Here is a 20454-nt window from a genome sequence, read left to right on the forward strand (position 1 = left end):
CAACTCCCGGAGTTCACCCAAACCCATGTCCATTGAGTTGGTGATGCCATCCAGGCATCTCATCCTCTGTTGTCCCTTCTCCTCCTGCCCTCAATCCCTCACAGCATCAGAGTCCTTTCCAGTGAGTCAACTCTTTGCATGAGGTGGCCAAAGTATTGGAGTTTCAGCTTTAGCATCAGTCCTTCCAAAGAAATCCCAGGACTGATCTCCTTCAGAATGGACTGGTTGGATCTCCTTGCAGTCCAAGGGACTCTCAAGAGTCTTCTCCAACACCACACTTCAAAAGCATCAATTCTTTGGCGCTCAGCTTTCTTCACAGTCCAACTCTCACATCCATACATGACCATAGGAAGAACCATAGCCTTGACTAGACGGACCTTTGTTGGCAAAGTAATGTCTCTGCTTTTGAATATACTATCTAGGTTGGTCCTAAATTTCCTTCCAAGGAGTAAGCGTCTTTTAATTTCATGGCTGCAATCACCATCTGCAGTGATTTTGGAGCCCAAAGAAATGAAGTCTGACACTATTTCCACCGTTTCCCCATCTATTTCCCATGAAGTGATGGGACCAGATGCCATGATCTTCATTTTCTGAATGTTGAGCTTTAAGCCAACTTTTTCACTCTCCTCTTTCACTTTCATCAGGAGGTTTTTTAATTTGTCTTCACTTTCTGCCATAAGGGTGGTGTCATCTGCATATCTGAGGTGATTGATATTTCTCCCGACAATCTTGATTCCAGCTTGTGCTTCTTCCAGTCAGTGTTTCTTATGCTGATCTCTGCATATAAGTTAAATAAGCAGGGTGACAATATACAGCCTTGACATACTCCTTTTCCTATTTGGAACCAGTCTGTTGTTCCATGTCCAGTTCTAAGTGTTGCTTCCTGACTTGCATATAGGTTTCTCAGGAGGCAGGTCAGGTGGTCTGGTATTCCCATCTCATTCAGAATTTTCCACAGTTTATTGTGATCCACACGGTCAAAGGCTTTGGCATAGTCAATAAAGCAGAAATAGATGTTTTTCTGAAACTTTCTTGCTTTTTTAATGATCCAGCGGATATTGGCAATTTGATCTCTGGTTCCTCTGCCTTTTCTAAAACCAGCTTGAACATCTGGAAGTTCACGATTCACGTATTGCTGAAGCCTGGCTTGGAGAATTTTGAGCATTACTTTACTAGCATGTGAGATGAGTGCAATTGTGCAGTAGTTTGAGCATTCTTTGGCATTGCCTTTCTTAGGGATTGGAAGGAAAACGGATCTTTTCCAGTCCTGTGGCCAGTGCAGAGTTTTCCAATTTGCTAGCATATTGAGAGCAGCAGTTTCACAGCATCATCTTCCAGTTCTTTATTCAACCTTAAATTTCTTTTTAAAGTATGATGTGAGGCAGGGATTCAATTTATTTTTCCATTTGGAAAATTAACTGTCCCACACTATTTGATGAGTAATCCATCATTTTCATTGACCTTCAGTACCATTTCTACACTCACTAAGTTTCCATGTAGGTTTTTTATTCTGGACTTCTTATTTGAATCCATTAGTTTGTCTATCCTTGTGCTAATAACTTTATAGCTCCTTAATATTTTAGGGAAAATTCCTTACTCTTCAAAACCATTGTGATTCTTCTTGGCTCTTTGTTCTTCTAGGCTCTTAACCAGTTTGATAAGTTTCATAAAAAATCCGTTCATATGTTGATTATAATTGCATTGAATTTATATGCATCCTATACCCATGTTAGAGAAAACTCAGAAACAACAAAATCTCTATAACCCTAATACTATGACCCTAATACCATCATTCATGGATACATACATATTCATACATGTGCTTATTGTGTATTTTCAACTAGAAAGTTTCCTCCCTGAGAACAGGAAGGATGCCTAGCTTGTATCGCTACAGTACTGGTACCTGGAAAAGTGCCCACCACATAGCCGATACTTGGTATTTTGAAAAATAAATAAGTAAACGTAGGTACATTTTCTTATCATCTTTTTTCATCACTGCACTTTTAAGTAGTTTTAAAACCTTTAACAGAGGGGCTGGATTTTTTTTTTCCATGTAGATTTGTGAACAGTAAGACATTATTCTAAGAAGACATTTTCCATGATGTGTTGCATGGATATTAGACTCGCAGGATGCTGTGGGAAAAGAGAGCTCAGTGGGCAAACATGTTTGAGAAATGCCCCATGTGATACTTGTCTCTTAGAGTCACCATGTATATTAGAGTATTAATTGTTCTAAGAGGTTTCATGAGAAATGCTGGACTGGAAGAAACACAAGCTGGGATCAAGATTGCCGGGAGAAATATCAGTAACCTCAGATATGCAGATGACACCACCCTTACGGCAGAAAATGAAGATGAACTAAAAAGCCTCTTGATGAAAGTGAAAGAAGAGAGTGAAAAAGTTGGCTTAAAGCTCAACATTCGGAAAACAAAGATCATGGCATTCGGTCCCATCACTTCATTGGGAAATAGAAGTGAAATAGAAGTGAAATAGATGGGGAAACAGTGGAAACAGTGTCAGACTTCATTTCTTTGGGCTCCAAAATCACTGCAGATGGTGATTGCAGCCATGAAATTAAAAGGCGCTTACTCCTTGCAAGGAAAGTTATGACCAACCTAGATAGCATATTCAAAAGCAGAGACATTACTTTGCCAACAAAGGTCTGTCTACTCAAGGCTATGTTTTTTCCTGTGGTCATGTATGGATGTGAGAGTTGGACTGTGAAGAAAGCTGAGCGCCAAAGAATTGATGCTTTTGAAGTGTGGTGTTGGAGAAGACTCTTGAGAGTCCCTTGGACTGCAAGGAGATCCAACCAGTCCATTCTGAAGGAGATCAGTCCTGGGTGTTCGTTGGAAGGACTGATACTAAAGCTGAAACTCCAATACTTTGGCCACCTCATGCGAAGAGTTGACTCATTGGAAAAGACTATGATGCTGTGAGGGATTGGGGGCAGGAGGAGAAGGGACAACAGAGGATGAGATGGCTGGATGGCATCACTGACTCGATGGACGTGAGTCTGAGTGAACTCCAGGAGTTGGTGATGGACAGGGAGGCCTGGTGTGCTGTGATTCATGGGGTCGCAAAGAGTTGGACACGACTGAGCGACTGAAAAGAACTGAAGACAAGAACTTTTATAGTCATACAGCTAGCTTAATTTTTTTTTCAGAAATGATCTGCTCCCCTGACCCCTTTTAAAAATACCAAACCCCTTGTGATACCAAACGCAGATGCTATTCTAAGAAACAAATATACTATATCTGGAAACATGTAGAATTGTAGAATTGGAAAATATTCGAAAATGTAAAATGATTTAAATATCTTCTATGTAATCAAACATTTACTGTAGTAATGTTATATGCCATAGAAAAGATTAGTTAATGGGACTGACACATCCCTTGAGAAATCTTCAACTTTAATAACTTTTCCCCTGCTAGTATTTGATAAAGTGGAAATGATGAGTTTTTGTAAACTTCCAAATTTTTGCTAGTTCGCAGAAGTAAAATGTAGTCAGAGAAATACATTGACAAATAGGAATTTCATTAATTTTGCTGCTGAAAGAGAATAAACTCGTAAAAGCCATCGTGTATTTGCATGTCTGTGCCATTATACTCATGCTGGCGTGGCAGCCAACCAACCTCTGTGCTATAGGCCTTTTTTGTTACTCTGATCCTTTGGTTCCCAGAGGAGGAAAGTTATTTAAATAATTGAATATTATATCCTGTGACCACCATAATTTCCAGATTTTAGTGACAGGTGGTATTTCCTATCCTGGACCAAACACTAAATTTATAACATTTCTTCTAATTTTATAATCATCCTGTAGTCGATTTTACATTGAATAACTATAGTTTGCCAGGACTTCCTTGCCAGTGCCAGTGTCAGTGAGGGCACTGTTCTTACATCAAGATAGTAGACATAAACTAGGACTGTCCCCAGCAAGTCAGGCACACAGTTATTCTAATTACATAAGACTCATTTCAAATGACTCCTTTGGTGCATGATAACTGATTGTAACTATCCTATTTTTGAAGGCTTTAAAACAGATATATTTTATTATAATTGATGGAGTAGTTTAAAAAATTACCCGTAATTTTATGATTCCATCACAAAGTCAAGGTTGTGAGGGAGTTGTAAGTGTTAAATATCAGTCGTACCAGGCATTAGAAAATATAGTATCTCTTTTTATAAAGCAGCATAACAGGGAACTGTAAGACTCACAATAAAGACAAAGCCAGTGTGTTTCTTTTTGTTTTCAGGTCTTTTAATTTATAAAGTAATATTTATATAAAAGTTATATATCATAGCTTTGAAAAATGCCCTGGATATGTCAGCTACCCTGGAGGTGACTGCGTTGGAATTGGTAACCCATCTTCGACTTCTGGTTTGGGGAGGAGGGGGTGGCCCTTTCCAAGGGGAGACCTTAAAGATAAAGCAGTGGTGGCATTTTCACATTTTTTCAAATGATAAAGTAAGATTTCTTATGCTACTTAGAATTATTAATTTATCTTTTGGGGACCTCTCCTTAGAAGATAGTAACAAAAATAATTCCCCAGATTGTGTTTAATGAGTAGAATCATCTTCTTGCTGTAGATGATAGGTCTAGTTGGTCTGTAATGATAACCTGGGAGTGCTTAAATTGAAGTCTTATGTATGCATGATACAATTATAAGCATAGCCAGGTACAGGTATAGATACACATGTTATAGATACACAGATATCCATCCTACTTCTGAGGAGTTTCCCAGGAGGACAGTTTGCTTCTTTCAAAAGTAAGTTAATCAGGTGTTAGGCCTTAGTACTAACATAACTATGTCATATGTCTAGCAGCACACTGATAAATGATAGGCAGGTAGGTAGATAGATAGATGTACGTATGGGTATAACCAGAGTATATAGCATATTTCAAATGTAAATATAGATGTCAATGATACAAATGCATGTGCAATTAGAGAAGTGTCATTGAAAGTATTAGTTGCTTAGTCATGCCTGACTGTTTGTGACCCCATGGACTGTAGCCTCTTAGGCTCCTCTGTCCATGGAATTCTCCAGGCAAGAATACTTGGAGTGGGTCGCCATTCCCTTCTCCAGGAGATCTTCCCCACCTGGGAATCAAACCCCAGCCTCACTGCAGGCAGATTCTTTACCGTCTGAGCCACTAGGGAAGCCCAAGACAGAAACACAAATATTAATTATATAGCTAATTCTTCCCTGTTTTAATGAATGCACCTTAACAGCAGCAAACTCTTACTTTCATTTTGGTTTATTTTTCCCAAATGTGTTTCGAATGTTATATAAATGAAACCCCAGGAATGGCTAAGATTCACATTATGATGCTAGGCTTCCTCCCTCACATGCTAATTGAGTTGTAAGTATAGAGAACAACTGATTTAGAAGACTACTCCAAGCCTTGTTCCCTGCTGGCTCCTCAGCCTGGACTGTTCTTTCCAGAGATTTCCCAGGCACAGTGTTAATCTCGTTTACTCAGGGAGCCCTTCCTGAGCCCTTCCCACTCTGATCAAGAGAGGGAACCACCCCCCAACACCCTGCTTGGTTTCATTCTCTTCCATTTGTCATTCCTGACTCCCTCCTTCCTTTCTGCCTTGCTTCCTTCCTTCCCTCTTTCTTCCTTTTCAATTGTCTCTGTCTCTAAGGGCTGGAACTTCATTTACATCATTGTGTTTTCAGAGACTGGAATATCGCCTGTCGCAAAGTAGATGCTCAGAATATCTTTGTTACATGGGTGAATGGATGAATGAGTTAAAACTGACCCAATTTAACTCATCGGAAAATGAGAATTTTGTGATCCTCCATAAAGAAGAGAACTTCGTTTTTTTTTTTTTAACTTTCACTATATTGCAGGCACTGTGCTAGGAATATCATTCAACAAAATGACAATGTGTGAAATGAAACTGTCCTCATGTTTCTTTGAAAGTGAAAGTGTTGATCCCTCCGTGGTGTCTGATTCTTTGTGACCCCATGGGCTGTAGCCTGCCAGGCTCCTCTGTCCATGGGAATCTCCAGGCAAGAATACTGGAGTGAGTAGACATTTCCTTCTCGAGGGGATCTTTCTGACCCAATCAGTTCTCCTGCATTGCAGGCGGATTCTTTACCGTCTGAGCCATATGGTGCCCAAACAATGATTTAAAGGAAAGAGAGTGAAAAGAAAGGTTAGCTGCTATATGGTAAAACATAGACAAAACATTCATTTGGACTTTTTTCCTTATCCAAAAGGTTTGCCATTTTCTGTACAAATCCAATGAATGAATGCTGGTCAAAGGTGACTTTCTCACTTTCCAGTGATGAGATCACTGACTGCAGTGGTGGTCACTGGCTCTGTCTCCTCAGCCTTTAGTTTAACTCACTTGGCACAGCTGAAAAATGTTTACTATTTCATCCTTAGAGTTTTGCTGTTTCTTGAATGGCCATGACCTTTTGTTATGGTCAGTTGCTCATTTTCTTTCTGCCCATCCCCCAAAGAGAAAGCTTTTGTAGAGGCCTTACACAGAACAGCTGCTTGGAACATGCATAGGCCAGTTTACATTAGGCTGTTTTTTCTTGAGAAAGTCATAGTTTAAACAAATGGTTGTGTCTATTTTAATCATTTTTGCCCTCTTTTGAAGTGTTTTTTCAAACATAAGTTTTTTTTTTTTTAGAATAGAGTTTTGCATTATAAATTAGTCTGCTCTGTCATGTCCCTTTTAAACACAGCTGTTACTACAATGTAAACAGAGTTTTAAAAATGTAGATAAACAGTTACAAGAGGAAGAGTTTCAAGTGTTTTTAACACATGGTCAGTTTTTGCTTACTCAAATTCTGTGGTTTGAAAGTTGAATTCAAAATACACTTTTGATTTCACAGATGTCAGGCTATTCAATACAGCTGTTCCTGGATGCTCTAAAAGACATCTTAATTTCACAGTCATTGCAGTTTTGACAATATCATATTTTTGAAGTCATATTGGTAGTAAACCTAAGATGAATATGGAAATTTTATAATGGTACACTGCATAATACCCTTTTGAGGCATAAAAGTGGAATGGAAAAGATATCTAATGTCCCAAAGCTAAAATGTGAAATCACTTTGTGTGGCCAAACCAACAATGTGAAATACATAGTAAATTTTGGTGTCTTGGAAGGAATACCAAAATTTAGTATTAATGTTGGTAGTCTAAATAGGAGAGTTCTAATTCTTCAGTGGGCTTCCCTGGTGGCTCAGTGGTAAAGACTCTGCCTGCCAGTGCAGGAGACAAGGGTTTGATCCCTGGGTCAGGAAGATCCCCTGTAGAAGGAAATGGCAACCCACTCTAGTATTCTTGCCTGGGAAATCCCATGGACAGAGAAGCCTGGCAGGTTACAATCCATGGGTTCGCAAAGGAATTGGAAATGACTTAACTACTAAACAACAATAATTCTTCAGTAGAGTATCTGATATAAGTCATCAAAAACTAGTGCCTAAACCTATACCTTGGAATGTGAAAAATTAGGCACTATATGAACATAAAGCTGATCTAAGTTTATTGTTTAACAAATTTTTTAAAAATGGACCTGGATACACCATGATCTCATATTTCCTGAACACCAAACCAAATTTTCCAGGTACATAAAATACACAGCATGTGAAACTGAGAGAATATTAGAACTAGAACATTTCAATGATTTTTGGTGGCACAGTGACAATATATTTGAAATCAAATGCTTCCATGAAATATCTGGAGATCTGTTATCAAAATACTCTAATGGATGTTTAAGGATATCACTGTATAAATTGGTATCTAATTCATTGTTATTAATGAATGATTCATTATTGTTAATAACAATGACTCATTGTTTATCTGTAATAACATGACTTACATAACTTGAGTGATAAATTTTGGAACCACAAAATTTTACATGATTATTTGGAAAATGAAAACATGAAAAATTGGAAAATGGTCTCCCAGGCAATGTCACATAAAGTAAAAATGAAAGTAAAATTATGTCCTAGCTAAAAAGTAGTCTAGTTAGAAAGTGACATTGATTTGAATGTCCAAGAAAAACATACACAATTTCTATCCCTATTGTTCCCAAACCACCATGTCTGAGTTATGGATCTTAGGGAGGAAGCCATGTTACTAAACCTAATTACTCTGTGTTTGGCTTGGAAAAACAGTTAACTGATTATTTAGCTATACCACACAACCCAATATGACCTCATTTTCAATAAAAACATCTGATTTGATCCAAAGCCTTCTGCACTACTCCATAATTAGACACCTTATCCATCAAGCTGCAAGGAAACCTTGGGTAAAGAGTAAAACAAGAATTTTCATGTGTTAAGTTATACAGTAGAGGGAGTCCCGTGAATATAATACAAACATACTGATATTGCCAAAGAAAAGTCAATTAAAAATTATATGCACTCTTAAGAGTTACAAAGCTCAAAACGTGCTGTGTAATTCAGGTCAAATAGCCCTTGAGTAAAGGTATTCATGAAAATTAGGCTTCATTTATTAGAGTTTTCATCTCTAAGAGCTTCTAAGACTTTTCCTAAGTGAATTTTGGAACTGATCTAAAAAGTATAAACATTTTTTCTTCATCAGAATGTTCAGAATACATTTGTATGTATGAACACGCATATTGTGTATTTATAAGTAGTGCCATGTTTGGAATCTTATATTTTCCCCTAAAATGTGATCACATACCTGATCCTTTAATGTTTTTACCTCCAAAGTACATAAATCTTGTTTCAAGGTAAATTGAATTGACTTCCTTAAATAAGAGAGAATCTGGATCTCTTCCAAAAAGTCACCTCTTATTTTTATTCACTGTGATGGCTGTCCCTTATACCTCTCTAAGTCATGTAAGTGAAAGCTAATACCAAGATGTTTTGCCAAATTTTTTCCCTTTACTTCTCTTTCTTGTTCAGCCTCACACTGTACAATTGACATGGAGAATCTTGCCAAATGCAAGTAACAGTAACTCTATAGACTACAGTGATTATGGCCCCCAAAGAGCTTTGAATAGTGCTTGGAAATTTAAGGTCAAGGAAAACTGTTAATATCTTCACAGGCTCTTCATTTACTTATTTATATTTTAAAAAACACAATTCTCTGGAGGTTATTTTGCCTATTACTATAGACCATTGGTATAATTAGTATAAAATGTAGTCAGCTGCTATTTTTTAAACTTAATACAAAAGGACCCACTCTAACATATAAGCCATTTCTTTACTAGTTAAGAAGAAAGAATTAGTGAGATGTTGAAAGATTTAGGCAAGGTGTTAAATTGCTGCTGAAAATGTAGACTCTCCTGGGTGGACAGTTACTGTTTTACTGGAGAAGCTATCTTACTGGTAGACTTTCCTGTTTCTTTTAAATATTCTTAATATGACTTTTAAATATTCTTTAATATGACTTGGAAGGAACTGTTGAGGTCAGACATTGAGATGTAAAGTGATAAAGAGATGATTGAGTTGACTATTATGAAATTTTCACTCTTCATTATTTTGGCATAACTCTGTCTTATGCCATTTAATCATTTCTACGATATATGAAGGGCATGTATGGAATGATGAAAAGAAAATGGTTTCATTTACTCTTTTAATTATAGTTTCTTTTTTGACTTCTTTATTGTTAATTTCCTTTATTCCAACAACAAGAAAAAAGGTGTGTACAAATAGGAGTAATTTATAGGTACACTGCTAGTCATTGCCATTTTTGTAAAGAAAGCCCAGCTAACTTGAAGGAATGTAATTTGGTAGATATTTATGCCTTATCACCTCCCTGCATTTCTGACCAGTTTCCTCTTGCCCTGGTCACTTTTCCCCACGGTCTCCCTATTCACGTTTTCTAGTAGCTTTGTCCAAGATTACCTAGTGACCTTCCTAGTCTTCCTCTAATTCCTTTTTGTTGCTCAATCAGTGTATTTCCTGGAGACTGATCAGATAGTCCTTTCTCCTTGAGGGAAAATGTTAGGTTCCCACTGGAGGCTTTGTGGCACTGAATAAATTCCATGACAGTGGTGGTGTCCTGGTCAAAGGATGAAATAATTCACACTCTCAACAAATAAAACAAAAATGTCCCTTGGGTACAGCCTCAGCTCAGTAAGTTTTCCCGCCCCATGCACCACACCATTTCCACTGGGCAACCAAGTATTTAGAATCATAAATATGTTTTATTAAAGTTTTTAAACCATTAGTTATGGTTTTAGTTTGGAGAAAGAAATGGCAACCCACTCCAGTATTCTTGCCTGGGAAATCCCATGGACAGAGGAACCTGGCAGGCTACAGTCCATGGGGTCATGAAGAACTGCACGCAATTTAGCAAATAAAAACAACAAATGGTTTTATTTTTTATTTATTTAAAATTTTTGATGATTTTCTTCTGATGTGGACCATTTTTAAAGTTTTTATTGAATTTGTTACAATGATACTTTAAAAAAACATTTTGCTTTTTTGGACTTGAAGCATAGGAATCTTAGCTTCTAGATGGGGAATCGAACCTGCATCCCCTCCCTTGGAAGGTGAAGTCTTAACCACTGGACCACCAGGGAAGTCCTGGTTATGATTTTAAATGACAGAGAAAAATCAATAAGCAATCAGAGAAATGTATTGGTTTATTGGTTCAGTTCAGTTTAGTCGCTCAGTCTTGTCTGACTCTTTGTGACCCCATGAACTGCAGCACTCCAGGCCTCCCTGTCTATCACCAACTCCCACAGTCTACCCAAACCCATGTCCATTGAGTCAGTGATGCCATTCAACCATCTCATCCTCTGTCATCTCCTTCTCCTCCTGCCCTCAATCTTTTCCAGCATCAGGGTCTTTTCAAATGAGTCAGCTCTTTGCATCAGGTGGCCAAAGTATTGGAGTTTCAGCTTCAACGTCAGTCCTTCCAATGAACACCCAGGACTGATCTCCTTTAGGATGGACTGGTTGGATCTCCTTGCTATCCAAGGGACTCTCAAGAGTCTTCTCCAACACCACAGTTCAAAAGCATCAGTTCTGTGCTCAGCTTTCTTTATAGTCCAACTCTCACATCCATACATGACCACTGGGAAAACCATAGCCTTGACTAGATGGACCTTTGTTGGCAAAGTAATGTCTCTGCTTTATAATATGCTGTCTAGGTTGGTCATAACTTTCCTTCCAAGAAGTAAGCATCTTTTATTGTTCAGGTAACTGAAAAGCCTGGGAGTAGATCTGGCTTCAAGTGTGATCTGATTTAGTGACTGAAAGGATGTCATTGGGATCTTTGAGTCTTGGTTTTGCCTTTTCTCTGTTAGCTTCGGGCTCCAGGCGCACATATTTGCTGGTGCAAGTTGAGAGGAAAACTCAGTTCATGGTGGGTCCCACCGAAATCCCCAAACTCATTTTTATTTGACCAATTTGCAGCAAATGCACATTTGTAAACCCACAGCTATAGTTAGGGAGAAGCAGTTTCCATTGATTAAACAATGCCTGAGTCATAAGTTCTAATCCTGGGGTTGGGAATAGAGATCATCTAATCACATCATGTCAAAGTAGAAGAGAGCTGGTTCCTCAAAGAAAGTTATGATACTGTTTCCAAGAAAGGGAGGTGAACACTGGGCAATGTTATCTTTTCAACTCTAGTCAAAGACACAAAATGTCCTAACCTGTTTTCAAGGTGGGCTTTCATGTGGCTCCAGAAAAATGAGGCCATGTTCAAGGAAAGTAAAAAAAGAGGTGTCAGCATCTGATTGGGCACTATAATGTCCAATATGATAGTAGGTGTATTTTAAATAAAGCAAAAGTTGTGTTCCAAATCAGTTCCTTCTCTTTAATTCTCCATTTTTTGTAAGCAAAACCACCATTCTGCTAATGTACTAAGCCCAAATAGTTCAGACCTCGGTAGGTCTGAACCTCGGTAGGACCCTCGCTGGGTCCACGGTAGGCGAGGAGAGTGAAGGGAGGTACTGTTTCTAGATGCAAAATTTAAAACTCCGTGTGGTAGACTAAAAACTAGCCTCTCCCCTGCCCCCAACATGGAAAGATGGAACAACAGACTGGTTCCAAATTGGGAAAGGTGTATGTCAAGCCTATACATTGTCACCCTGCTTATATAACTTATATGCAGAGTACATCATGTGAAATGCCAGGCTGGATGAAGCACAAACTGGAATCAAGATTGCCAGGAGAAATATCAATAACCTCAGATACACAGATGACACCACCCTTATGGCAGAAAGTGAATAAGAGCTAAAGAGCCTCTTGATGAAAGTGAAAGAGGAGAGTGAAAAAGTTGGCTTAAAGCTCAACATTTAGAAAATAAAAACATGGTATCCAATCCCATCACTTCATGGAAAATAGATGGAGAAACAGAGGAAACAGTGGCAGACTTTATTTTGGGGGCTCCAAAATCACTGCAGATGGTGAATGCAGTCATAAAATTAAAAGATACTTGCTCCTTGGAACAAAAACTATGACCAACCTAGACAGCATGTTAAAAAGCAAAGACATTACTTTGCCAACAAAGGTCCTTCTAGTCAAAGCTATGGTTTTTCCAGTAGTCATGTGTGGATGTGAGAGTTGGACTATAAAGAAAGCTGAGCGCCAAAGAATTAATTCTTTTGAACTGTGGTGTTGGAGAAGACTCTTGAGAGTCCCTTGGACTTCAAGGAGATCCAACCAGTCCATCCTAAAGGAAATCAGTCCTGAATATTCATTGGAAGGACTGATGTTAAAGCTGAAACTCCAATACTTTGGCCACCTGATGTGAAGAACTGACTCATTGGAAAAGACCCTGATGCTGGGAAAGATTGAAAGCAGGAGGAGAAAGGGATGACAGAGAATGAGATGGTTGGATGGCATCACCATCTTGATGGACACGAGTTTGAGCAAGCTCTGGGAGTTGATGATGAATAGGGAGGCCTGGCGTGCTTTCAGTCCATGGGGTCTCAAAGAGTTGGACATGACTGAGCGACTGAACTAACCTGCCCTCATCCAAATCTTAATCTCTGGAGCCTGTGACTGACAGCTTTGCAGATATTAAGATTCATAAAATGCAGATATTATCCGGGGTTATCTGAGTGAGCCCTGAATGCAATCACAGATGTCCTTCCAAGAGAGAGGCAGAGCCAGGTTTTACACAGAAAGAAGAAGAAATGGTAGTGTGACTACTAAGTAGAGGTGTAAGTGTCTGACTGTGGTCTACCATGCTCCTCTGTCCATGGAATACTCCAGGCAAGAATACTGGAGTAGGTTGCCGTTTCCTTCTCCAGGGGATCTTCCTGATCCAGGGATTGAACTTTGGTCTCCTGCATTGCAGGCAGATGCTTTACTGTCTGAGAAATCAGGAAAGCCCAGGGATGGAAGTGATGCAGCCACACACCAAGGAATGCTGGCAGCTATCAGAAGCTAAGAGGCAAGTAAGAGTTCTCCCATAGAGCCTCTAGGGGGAGTGTGGTCCTGCTGACATCTCAGTTTCAGACTTCTGGCCTCCAGAACTGTGAGAGAATACATTTTTGTTGTTTTAAGCCACTAAGTTTATAGTAATTTCTTAGAGCAGCCACAGGAAATTAATGTACTCTGTAATCAAGATCAATATTTTAATGCAATATTTATTTTTAAGCATCAAAATTAATGCAAACCATCCATGGTAAACAAAATATCAAAACTTTAAACAAAGATGGGCTGTCTTGGAGTAGCTTTTACTTCTTTTGCTGCCTTACTTCCTACAGCCAATCATTTGATTGGCCCTGTGGTCTGTGCCACTATAATTTCTCTTGACTTGCTCTTTTACTTATCTTTCCATGGGGGCCAGTTTTCAAATGCCCATGATTTCTCACTATTGTGGTTTCAATAAGTGGTTATCTACTTTGCCTGTCTCTGCTTTCTTCTCCTTTCTAATCCATCCTCATTACAGATAGACTTTTCCTAAAACATATATTGGGTCATGTTCTTCTACTTTTCAGAAGTCTTTACTGGGTCTTCAAGGCCTTGGAAACCAGCTTTCCAGTCTCATTTATCTCTCATTTTCCATTCCACATAGCCTTCAGTTCAGTTCAGTTCAGTTCAGTCACTCAGTCGTGTCCGACTCTTTGTGACTCCATGAATCGCAGCATGCCAAGCCTCCCTGTCCATCACCAACTCCCGAAGTTCACTCAGACTCACGTCCATCAAGTCAGTGATGCCATCCAGCCATCTCATCTTCTGTCATCCCCTTTTCCTCCTGCCCCCAATCCCTCCCAGGATCAGGGTCTTTTCCAATGAGTCAACTCTTCGCATGAGGTGGCCAAAATACTGGAGTTTCAGCTTTAGCATCAGTCCTTCCAGTGAACACCCAGGACTGATCTCATTTAAAATGGACTGGTTGGATCTCCTTGCATCCCAAGGGACTCTCAAGAGTCTTCTCCAACACCACAGTTCAAAAGCATCAATTCTTCTGTGCTCAGCTTTCTTCTCAGTCCAACTCTCACATCCATACATGATGACTGGAAAAACCATAGCCTTGACTAGATGGACCTTTGTTGGCAAAGTAATGTCTCTGCTTTTGAATATGCTATCTAGGTTGGTTATAACTTTCCTTGCAAGGAGTAAGCGTCTTTTAATTTCATGGCTGCAATCACCATCTGCAGTGATTTTGGAGCCCAAAGAAATAAAGTCTGACACTGTTTCCACTGTTTCCCCATCTATTTGCCATGAAGTGATGGGACCAGATGCCATGATCTTCATTTTCTGAATGTTGAGCTTTAAGCCAACTTTTTCACTCTCCTCTTTCACTTTTATCAAGAGGCTTTTAGGTCCTCTTCACTTTCTGCCATAAGGGTGGTATCATCTGCAGAGGGCAGACATGTAGCCTTACGTGATTCAAATACACCCTGCTCTTTTCTAGCCAGCTATCTTTCTCATGCACTATTTATGTTTTATAGAGAGACCATGGTGTAAGCCTTAAAATTAAGGCCCTATATTATATGCTGTCTTGACATTTGATCAAATTGGAAGGACTTCAAATGGTCTAACTGCAAATTCCCCTTTCCACCCTGCTTCTGCAGATAAGGTCTCCAAGGCAAACAACTCTTCCTATTAAGGGGATCACAGACAGCTCCTGACTATCCCTGAGTAGCAGTTTTTGGATCCTTAAAAACCTGCAGGATTATTCAAACAAGCCAATCATATTCTCCTGTGGAATAGGTGATACTTCACCCTATTGATGGGGCTTCCCTGGTGGCTCATACACTAAAGAATCTGCCTGCAGTGCAGAGGTTCAATCCCTGGGTCAGAAGATCCTCTGGAGGAAGGCATGGCAACCCACTCCAGTATTCTTGCCTGGAGAATCTCCATGGACAGAGGAGCTGGGGTCGCGAAGAGTAGGACATGATTGAGTGACTAACACTTCACTTCACCCTATTGATACTACAGTCTGCTTTTCACAGGTTCTGCTTTTCTCCATTTCTAAATGTAACCTTGGCCTGCAATGTCCCCCTCCCCCAGGTGGTGTGTAGCTGTGACTAATGAGCTGCTGTCCATGTCATCTGTCCAGTGTTGGGTGTGGTGTACTCAGCCATCCGCATAACTCTAGCGTAGCAGTCCCCCCCTCACCAGTCAGTTCAGTTCCATCACTATGTGGTGTCTGGCTGTTTGCGACCCCATGGACTGCAGCACCAGTGGAGTGAATAGGAAATTAAAACCGAGATTCCCATCCAGACCCCAATATATCACTTACTATATGCGTGACTTAAGGAAAATAAGGACAGGAGCATCATTTTAAAATTTAACAAATTAGGAGCATTATCACCTCATTTGAAAGTTAAAAAAAAAAAAAAAAGGCTACCAAGGAGCAGCTTCCAGGTTCAAAGTACTGGACTCTAAGGGAGTGCCATTCTATAGCAGTCAAACCTTCATGATCTGGAGTCAATTTTCCTGGGTGAAAATTGTGGCTCCATCACTTACCAGCTGTGCAATCCTGGTCAGGTTTCTTAGTCTTCCTAAGCTCTAGATTCCTCAAGAATCCAGACTGTGGTAATTTCTACTTGTAGCGCTGTTGTATTGACCATATATAAAGGAGATAATCTGTGGAAAAGCCCTTCTAGCACAAAAGTGCTTAGCAAATATTAGTTTTTATTATTAATCATATTATAGCATGAGCCAGGGCAAATAGACCTACATTTAGCTCTGCTACTGAGATTATATTTGATTTTAAACAAAGAAGGCTCCAGAGGCTCCTGAAGTCCTTAATCCTATAGTTTCATATCTGCCATTTCATACATATTGTCTTAATTGGAACAAAAATGATATTTCTAAGAATTCTAATCATAGAGGCTGCAGGGTTCAGGTTGCTCTGGGTGGAATGCCACCCTGTAGGTTGAACCCTCACCTTTCACACTTCTTGATTCTATTGGAAGTGACAATCCTCAAGTTAATCCTCAGGATTACCCAGGTGATCATTCTAGCCCCTTTTTTGAGGCTTGTCCTGCTTGACACCTTGCAACTGTATTTGGATGAGTGATGTGAGGGGATGAGGGGTGGGGGCAGTTTACATTCACACAGCAGCATCTGTCTTTCTACCATATAATTTTCTCCCATAGCGGGAGCAGAATAGAAACATCTTAACATACTAGTCAGATTTTTGTGTATTGTATTTTGCCAAGTGCCAGACACTCTAGGTAAATGAGATTATACTCCATGTTTTGCAAAGTCATTTCGAATTAAACAACTTTGATTCTGAGTTTTCAGAGTGCATCCCAGAACACTGTCTGGTTAAACATGTTTTTGTTTCCTTTTAGTCTCTGAGTGTCGTTCCATAAATATTGATTTTTTTTTAAACTAATCTTTCTACAGGATTTCATTACTGTCCCCAGTTGCACTAGGGTTTACAACAACCTCGGAGTTCATCTCACCTTATAGCAGGGTAAATAAAACTTCTCAAGAGACAAGTAGAAAGATGGTTGATATCATCCATTCATCACAGAGGAGGAATGATTGCCTGAAAGCTTCCATCTCCCAGATTTAGTTTCAGATCCTAGTGTGGTTAGGGACCTGTTTAGTTTTAGATGTTTTGAACTTTTAATTTCCACTTTGGCAAACCCTTTATGGCACTTATTCTGCCTTCCTTTCTTTTTCTTTCCTCCATTAAAAAAAAAAAAATCCTAAAGAAACAGACTTTGTATGGTGGGTGACCCAAGCGTTATGTAGATGGTTGTTAGTTGTGCAGAGGCTAGGAAGGGGCAGAAAGGGAAGAAAAGTGGTGTCAGGAATAAGAAAAATATAATGGGGGGGGGGGCAAATTCTCTTCAGTGTAACCTTTTTAATTGTAATATTTTTAAATTTTTTAATTAAAAACTTTAAAAATTAAGTTTCAAAGTATAGTTGAATATGTGTAAATCAAAGCATAGTTGATTTACAATGTTGTGTTAGTTTTTAGTGTACAATAAAGAGATTCAGTTTTATGCATGTATATGCTCTTTTTCATATTTTTCCATTATGATTTATTACAGTATATTGAATGTTGTTAACTGTGCTATATGTAGGACCTTGTTTATCTATTTTACGTGTAGTAGTTTGTGTCTGCTAATCCCAAACTCTTAATTTATCCTTGCCCACCCCCTTTTTCCTTTGGTAACTATAAGTTGGTTTACTATCAGTGAGTTTGTTTCTATTTTGGAAATAAATTCATTTATACCATATTTTAGATTTTACCTATTAGTGATATCATATGGTATTTGTCTTTCTCTATCTGATGACTTCTGGAGAAGGCAATGGCACCCCACTCCAGTACTCTTGCCTGGAAAATCCCATGGATGGAGGAGCCTGGTGGGCTGCAGTCCATGGGGTCACTAGGAGTCAGACATGACTGAGCGACTTCCCTTTCACTTTTCACTTTCATGCATTGAAGAAGGCAATGGCAACGCACTCCAGTGTTCCTGCCTGGAGAATCCCAGGGACAGGGGAGCCTGGCTGCTGTCTCTGGGGTCACACAGGGTCGGACACGACTGCAGCAACTTAGCAGCGGCAGCAGCAGCATCATCTGATGGTTTCACTTAGTATTACAGTCTTTAGGTCCATCTATGTTGCTGAAAATGACATTATTTCATTCTTTTTATGGCTGAGTATATTCCATTATATATATAGGAGTTTTATGATGTCATGTCTTATATTTAAGTCTTTAAGCCATTTTTAGTTTATTTTGTGTATAATGTGAAAGTGTTCTAACTCCATTGATTTACATGATGCTGTCCAACTTTCCTCACACAACTTGCTGAAGAGACTGTTTTTTCTCCATTGTATATTCTTGCCTCCTTTGTTAAAAATTAATTGACTGTAGGTGTGTGGATTTATTTCTGGCCTCTCTATTTTGCTCCATTGATCCATATGCCTATGTTTGTGCTCATACCATGCTGTGTTGATTACTATAGCTTTGCAGTAGTGTCTGAAGTCTGGAAGGGTTATGCCTCCAGCTTTGTTCTTTTTCCTCAGGATTGCTTTGGCAGTTCTGGGTCTTTTAAGGTTCCACTTAAATTTTAGGACTATTTGTTCTAGTTCTGTGAAAAATGTCATGGGTAATTAGATAGGGTTACATTAAATCTGTAGACTGCTTTGAATATATGGCTATTTAAACAATATTAATTCTTCCAATCCAAGAACATGGGATATATTTCCATTTCTTTGAATCATCTTCAGTTTCCTTTATCAAAGTTTTATAGTTCTCACATGTAAATCTTTCACCTCCTTTGCTAGATTTATTCCTAAGTATTTCATTTTGGGGGATGTGATTTTAAGAGTTTTTTTTAATTTTTTTAACTCTTCAGTGTAATCTTAACCCCTGGCTAGGGATCAATATATATTTGGTAAGTTAATTCTTGTATTTATTGCAGTCTCTTTAATGTAGCTGTGGGGCATTGTTAACAAGCAAAAAAATGTGGAAAGTGTACATACCTTCTTCTCAACAGCTGAGAATATGTATGAGAAGATATATGAGAGTTTATTTCTCAAGCCTATTTCATTTGTAGAGAGAGAGAACACAAAATTCCACACTCTTAGCAACCTGACCCCTGGGCAAACAGGAACAAACACAAGATGATGTGTAATGAGTGAAGGTTACGTCGCCGGCTGGCAGTGTTCACACCCCATAAGGCCCTACTGTCTGCCTTCTGGGATTTTGTGAGAAAATTCTCATGCAGGGAAATCTGTACAACCCACTAGCAATACAGCTATCACCAAATAACTTCAAGAAACATAGAACATCAACCTGAGGACTGTTCTTGTCATGAGGCCAATGTTTTGGTGTCAACAGCCCCTACCAGCTGTGTATGATGACAGACTGTGGACAGCTGTTGTTTTTGCCTGCCCGGCATCTAGCTGCTTTTTTTCCGGTATAAGCACCTCCATTTCCACTTGGGAAATCACCCAGTGACCGTCACATGCAGGATTGGCAGGACCAGTACTTGACTTGCCAAGGAGTGGGAACAAGAGCCAAACTACGACTCTCCTATTTTTCCTCCTGGGAATGTGATCATCGCATGGAGTGACACAATAAAGTGAAAGGATCAGAGTGCATTTATCCAGGGAAGCAAGAAGTACAGTGTATATCCAGCAGTGGGAGATTCATTTTGCTCATATTAAGACTTTGACATCCCTATTAGATACCTGGTGGAGCTGTCACACAGGAAGTTGACTATAAGTATCTGGAGCTCAAGGGAAGTTGGAGATAAATATTTGAAAATCAGCCACATGAAGATGACCTTCAAAGCTGCATTTCCTTTGAGATGAAGCATAAACAGAGAAGAAGGCCGAAGACCAAAACTTGAGACGCTTCAATATTAGAGGTAAAGTAGCAAATGGTGGCATGTGTGGTAAAGAACCTGCCTGTCAACGTGGGAGACACAAGAGACGGGGGTTCGGTCCCTGGGTTGGGAAGATCCCCTGAAGTAGGAAATGGCAACTCACTCCAGTATTCTTGCCTGGAAAATTCCATGGACAGAGGCACCTGGCAGTCTTCAGTCCATGGGGCTGCAAAGAGCCAGATATGACTGAACACAAGCATAAGAGATGAGATTCTAGCTAAGGAGGATGAAAAGAAGTAACCAGTTGGGAGTGGCGGGGAGGAAATTCAGGAGAGTGTGGTATGATAGAAGCTGGAAGTGGAGATTATTTCATGAGGGAGAGAGAATGGTCAACTAGGTTCAGTGCTTCTGAATGTCTTAGGAGCATGGACTTAGCAATATGGAAGCTGTTGGTGACGACAACCAGGGAAGTTTCCGTAGAGTGGTGGAAAGGGAAGCTAGATTAGAATGCATTGAAGACTGAATGAATGGGAATTGATTCATGCTGAGAGTATGTTTAGAGATCTTTTGAGAAAGTCTGCTCTGAAAGGAAACGGAGAAAAGGGGCAACAGTTGAATAGTTGAATGAAAGGTTGTCAAAGGATGATGCTAACATGGCCCTATAAAATCGATTCAGTAAAGAGAAAGAGATTGCTAATACACAAAAGCTGAAATAGCTGGTCAAGAAATTTCCCTAGGA

General features: G+C 39.4%; 1 long non-coding RNA gene across 2 annotated transcripts in view; it reads left to right on the forward strand.

Annotated features, from left to right (window-relative positions):
* The first annotated feature begins 441 nt into the window (after window positions 1-441).
* The window catches only part of LOC121819124 (uncharacterized), a 96128-nt gene continuing 76115 nt past the window's right edge, over window positions 442-20454 (forward strand). For both annotated transcript variants that reach the window (XR_006059341.2, XR_009600267.1), the window contains exon 1: window positions 442-19757. This is a non-coding gene — a long non-coding RNA (uncharacterized LOC121819124). The remainder of the gene's footprint in view (window positions 19758-20454) is intronic.

Source organism: Ovis aries, chromosome 3, assembly GCF_016772045.2.
Source record: "Ovis aries strain OAR_USU_Benz2616 breed Rambouillet chromosome 3, ARS-UI_Ramb_v3.0, whole genome shotgun sequence".
NCBI lineage: Eukaryota > Metazoa > Chordata > Mammalia > Artiodactyla > Bovidae > Ovis > Ovis aries.